This window comes from Camelus bactrianus, chromosome 14 (genome assembly GCF_048773025.1).
Source record: "Camelus bactrianus isolate YW-2024 breed Bactrian camel chromosome 14, ASM4877302v1, whole genome shotgun sequence".
Taxonomy (NCBI): Eukaryota; Metazoa; Chordata; class Mammalia; order Artiodactyla; family Camelidae; genus Camelus; species Camelus bactrianus.
Window position 1 is genome coordinate 43,601,188 of NC_133552.1, and position 6,000 is coordinate 43,607,187.

A 6,000-nucleotide genomic window follows, 5' to 3' on the forward strand; every position below is an offset into this window, starting at 1 on the left:
AAAAACAACAATGAAAGTCCTCATTTCATACCCTTCTTGTCCTGTGGAACCTTATTTACAGACTTGGGGCTACAGAACACCAAGACAGGATTTCAAGCGCAGTAAAAGAATGGAAGGGCACATGATCTCTTTGCACAGATTTAAGTTACTTTAGAAAAGGTATATGTCAGCAGTCCTCAAACTTTAACTTGCATCAGAAAGATCTGGAGAGCTTGTTAAAGCACCAACTGTTGGGACCTTGATCCCAGAGTTTTTGATTCAATAGACCTGGAATGGGTTCCATGAATTTGCATTTCTAACCAGTTCCCAGGTGATACAACTGCTGCTAAGGGTCTTGACACCATTCTTGAGAGGCTCTGGTGTTTATGTTGTGGATGTCAGTATGCCATTCCCTATTTTCTAGCAGCTAAGAGAGTGTAGTGTCCCCTTGAGGAGTCTCAGACAGTTATCTTTCATTTATCCATTTACTCAATAAATACTTATTGGGTTACCATATAGTCTCACTAAGTCTCACTAGGCCTTAAATATTACAGCTGTAAGACTTGGATCATCATGGCTTTCAATGTGCCTAAAAACTAAGTATGGAATTCTGATAAAATGTGTGACGATTTTAAGGATGCTATGAAACAAAGGAGAGAGACATCACCCAGACTTGTTGAATGGACAGGAAAGTCTTCTTGGAGAACATGACACCTACACTTACTTTTCTGATATCCCCACAACAACAAAAAAAGCCTGTAACTTTGGGGCCAGCGTCCTGTCTCCTGAATTAATGTGAGAGCTTTCTTAGAATCTTCAACCTGACACTTCTCTCAGCTGCTCACAGAAACCCCACAACATCAATATCGTCTTACAAAAATGCAAATATGGTCATATCACTCTCATGCCTAAAATTTCCTCTAGCTTCAGAAAAAATGTGAAACTTCTTCATTATCTTTTCCAATATATGCTTTTAACCTCCAAATATGCTACCACCCACCCAAGCACCTTATTCTCCAGTTTTGTGTGGTACGTCTTGCTCATCCTGAACATACCCTTTTCTCTCTCACCTCTTAGATACTGTGTATCTCTTTTCTTTATCCAGATTTTTTTTTTTTTTTGTCCCTGTATTGCCCACCTCCATCTTATCTGTCACAGCTCAATGTTCTGGTCCTCTGTGAAGCCTCTGTTGACTGGTCCTTGAAGATAAGCACTTCTTTCTCTGTATTATAAACATTTGATAGATATATCCTTGTTAGGCATACTTATTTGTTGGGATAATTGTTTGTTGACTTAGATACCTTAGATGAGACTGTGGATTCCTGGATAGCAGGGCCTATGAATCATTCATTTTTTCATCATAGTACTTACACAAAACTAGGTACATAAGATGTGCTCAATTAACTGGTTGCTGAATAAATGAATGAAAAACTAGGGATACATGTAAAAGGGGGGTCAGGGTCAGTTATTTCTACCTTGGAGATTGCTATAGCTTAATATTTTTTAACTTAATATCAGTTTTAAATATCTGGATGAGAGAATTTGACACATACAGCTTGAGTCTAGAGTCCATTATTTGTTCTCTAGGCTGTCACTTGCGGGGGATAGGATAGAGTTGTGATAAGTTTTTCTTACCATCTGTGGGTAGGCAAGTTATCCCATAGAAAGGGCAAGGAAGGGCATGAGTCAAAATGATAGATTCATATCTCACGTTTACCTCTTTTTAAACCCCTAAATATCACTGTTATTAGTATAAAGATATTAAGACAAGAAAAAAATAGCTAGAAAAAAGAAAATAGCAGATGAGAGGTTCAACGAAATGTGGGGCGATGAGAAGCAAAAGGAAAATAATAATCAATTTTGGAGAACAGAGAAAGTTTCAACCTAACTACAGAGGGGAATAATGAATGAGCCAATTTACTCCATGGAATTCTGTGAGCCTTAATGATTCAAGGCACCCCAGATAGAAAGAATGAAGGGTTATGCATAGAGTTTCCACAAGGGGATACTTTTCCACCATTTGGGGTGAAATTTATGTTTTTCTGAATCCAGCAAAAATATCAGTTGGTAAAATAAGTAAAAGAATTACAATTTCCCTACTAGAATTAAAGCTTAATAATCACTATAGAGATGTTTACTATTTTGAAGAAATAGACTGATGTCAAGTAGAGAGCAAGTGCAGAAATCACCGAGGTACAGAGTTGAAGGATAAGACTGACGTTTCCAGAACTGGGCATGAGCAGGGAGCAGAGAAGCAATCTAATCAGGGGATGTAGTTTGGTCTAAGCGTGTGTTTGAGACCCCCATCTGATGCTAAGGGTGTATCATTGTTGCAAATGAAATAAATAGCAATACATTTATATGCATAGTATACTTTATAAAAAATTTTAGACTGTTGTTCCAAGGAATAATAGGTTCCGGAAGCAAAGTAAGTTCCTAAGGTGGCAATTTCCACAATTCTGTGTCATGCTGATAACTGTTTGGATATCAGAATATTATGTTACTGTAATGCCACTCAATAATATTAGCTGACCTTTTGCAATGTTTGAAAATACTCCATAGGCTACAGTGGTTTGTAGATACTTTAGCAGAAGAAGCGCAAGGTGAATAAGATAAGAATGTTGCTGTAGAGTACTTGGACAGATAATTACCAATCGACCTAAAATCTGAATCAGCAAAAGCAATACAGATCTTAATGGCAAAACCAAATTCAGGGCAAGCAAGTGAAATATTTTCATTATTAAAAAAGGAAATGAGCTTTCATGAAGTAACGTGTAGCTTAAAGTTCAACTTGGAATTTTTTTGGACTCACTCTACCAACACTGTCACGAAATGAAAAAAATTTTTCTATGAATGGAATATTTGTCACTAAATAAAGATCAAGACTATTGGATAGACTATAAGAGCTTTATGTGTTCTAAAATTTAATCTTAAGGAAAATAACTTTAAAATATCTTACACATTTGTGGTATTATCTTTCAATACTTTGAATGAAATTTATTTAGCATGTACTTCTATTTTGTTTCTTTCTTTTAGTTTTTTAATTATCAAATGTCTATATCATAGCTTTTACATGTTATTAGAATATATAATCCTGTCAAATAATATTGGTTCATAATAATCGTAAACGATGTATTTTTTACTATTTTTATGAAAAATCTCTGCAAATTTAGCTTGACCCTATCAAAGAAAAATAATTTACTGCTTATTATTATGGTAATTAATTGTCATTTAAAAACACTCAAATAAAGCATATGAAAAGGACAAATTAACTTATGATTAGGAGAATTTTCAAGAATTCCTGAGAATTCTGATTCCTCAGTCCAGAATCAATGGGGACTTGGAAGTATGAGAAAGGAGTTGAACACAGAGGAGCTGATGGGCCATCTGTATCAAGAGGAAACATGATCCAGCATACAGGCAAGAGACTAGTGCTCCTCTCCCTCTAAGTCCAAGCCCCTACCCCACCACACACCCAACCATGGGATGCTGGGAGTTCCGCTTTTTTAGAAATGTCTTCAGACTTAGGGAATCTGCAATAGAGATCTAGGGTGACTTGTGGCTTGAAAAATGCATATTGAGTAAAAATCTAGATCCTCTGCTCTGAAACCTTTCTCACTCTTTCCCCATTTAAGTCCCAAAATGTCACTAGCCAGAGAGAAACTGTCCCTAACTTTCTAGTCCTCTCCCCACCCTGTCAAATTCAGGAGCATGGAGAAATCGGTAGCTCTAGTTTATGAAATGAGTGCATGCCCCCAACACGAAAGTCTGCCAAACCCTTATCCCCCATAAACATCATTGCACACCAATCAAGATTTCAGTGACTCATTAAACAAGAATGGTCAGCCAGGTTAAAGAATTCCCAAGAATTTGAGGAAAGCCTCTAATTACAAAAGAGAGCAGCAAAAACAAATAAACCAACTAATAGAAAATAGGAAGGAATCTTGAGGAATCGGAGACAATGGGAAAAATTGGGGGAGCAGATGAAAACTTTAAAATAAAATGGTTAATATCTTCAGAGAGACAAGAGGAAAATTGCACCAATAAAACAAAAACAAAACAAAAAGGAAACAAACATGAGACAAGAAAGAAATTTTGAAAAGAAAAAATAAAGAATTTAATACAAGATTTAGATGATGAGATTGACGAAATCTCAGGGAAAATGAAACAAGTGTTTAACTAATGGAAAATTTTGGAGAAAATATTAAAAATTGAAGATTAAACCAGAAGGCTCACTATCCATATAACAGGTGTCCCAGAATTAGAAAACTAGAGAAAAAAAAAAAAAGAGGTGCAGAAATTATCGAAGAAATAGCACAAAAATAGTTTTTTGAACAGGTTTCCTGAATGAAAAAATTCTGAGAGTGCTCTGTACCATGAAACATCTGCCCACCCTAAAACATGTGAATTTCAAAACACCAGGAATAAAAAGGAGATCCTAAAAAAATCAGACAAGAATAAAAAATGTCATACAAAAGAGCTGAAATGACAATGGCATCAGACTGTTCAACAGAAACACTGAAAATTAGAAGCCAGTGGACTATGGCCTTTAAAAGTCCTTTTTGAGAAAAATTATTTTCAACCTAGAGTTCTAGATCCAGCTGAAATAGGAGTTGTGAAGGTCAGAACATTGAAGATCATGTGTTGCTTTTAGGAAACTATTGGAGGATATTCTTCAAAAGAATAAGGAGCTATTCAAGAAAGAACACTTGGGATCCAGGAAATGAAAGATGATGCAATTGAGGAGAAATCTGAAGGGAAGTGCCCAGTTGAGGGATTGACAATACACACTGGAATCAGATGGCAGGACACAGTGAAAGAGTGTCTCCAAACAGATAAAAAGGAACTGATAGTTTAGTTCGTATATATGGGCATTTGGGAAAATATTCACAATTATTTGAGAGATTATCAATTAGAAAAAATGGTGAAAATTTTATAAAACACTAAAAAAAGAGAAAAAATAAATTAGCATTGTACATTGCTTGACTTAGTTTTGAAAAGTATTTGTTTATTTGTTGTCCTAATAATATAAACATTTGATTATCCAAAATTTGTGATAAAACAATACCAAAGAGTCTACTGTGGCAAAGAACTGAAGTCTCTGGCCAGCACCTAATGAGGACTGGAGGCCTGCCAACAGCCACGTGAGTGAGTTTGGAAGTGAAACCCCTCTCATTTCAGTTTTGAGATGGCTGAAGCCCTGGCCAATACCTCGACCATAACCTTATGAGACCCCCTGAGTCAGAGACAGTTGCTGCTCCTGGACTCCTGACCCACAGACACTGAAACAAATATGTTTGTGGTTTCAAGCTTCTAAGTTTAGTAGTAATTTGTTATGCAGCAGTAGATAACTAATACACCTCTCCTTTCTTAAATTTCATATTATAGCCAGCAAGGATAGTAATCTTCGGTTATATAAGCATTATTTTGCTTGATATAGAACTATGGAATTTTTTTCTTTTTTAAGAATTTGTTAGTGCCCGGAGAGGATCCCTTGCTTCTTTCACTTTTTGGCTCAGTAAACAGAGTTGAAGAATCAGACTGACTGTGGGGGAATGCTTCTAATGATGTTTTTGTTTGTATAAAAATGCTGGAAATAAAGCATCACAACTGGTATGCTGTAGTAATGTCCATGCCAACCTAATCCATCAGCCCTTGGCCCAATGATTTCAATATGGTTAGATACACAACCTGGAGATTTAATCCTGTGTATCACAGAAACTCATCTTCTGGCTCACCAAAGATTAGTTGGAGTAGACACCTGATTCTAGGTGAGCCAATCAGATCCTCTACCCCAGAAATTTAGAATTAGCATACATTGAGGGAGTCTTTTAACTATGGGGATCTTAAAGGAATTTTGTAGACTTAGGGTGTACATGCAGTCATCATATGACACATATATATAGACAAATAAGAAGAAAAGATAGTTTACAGAGTGATAAGCATGAAGCTAATACATAAAAAGAACCATAGTTAAGGAAACCTATAACTTTGTGTACACACAGACACACACACAGAAAA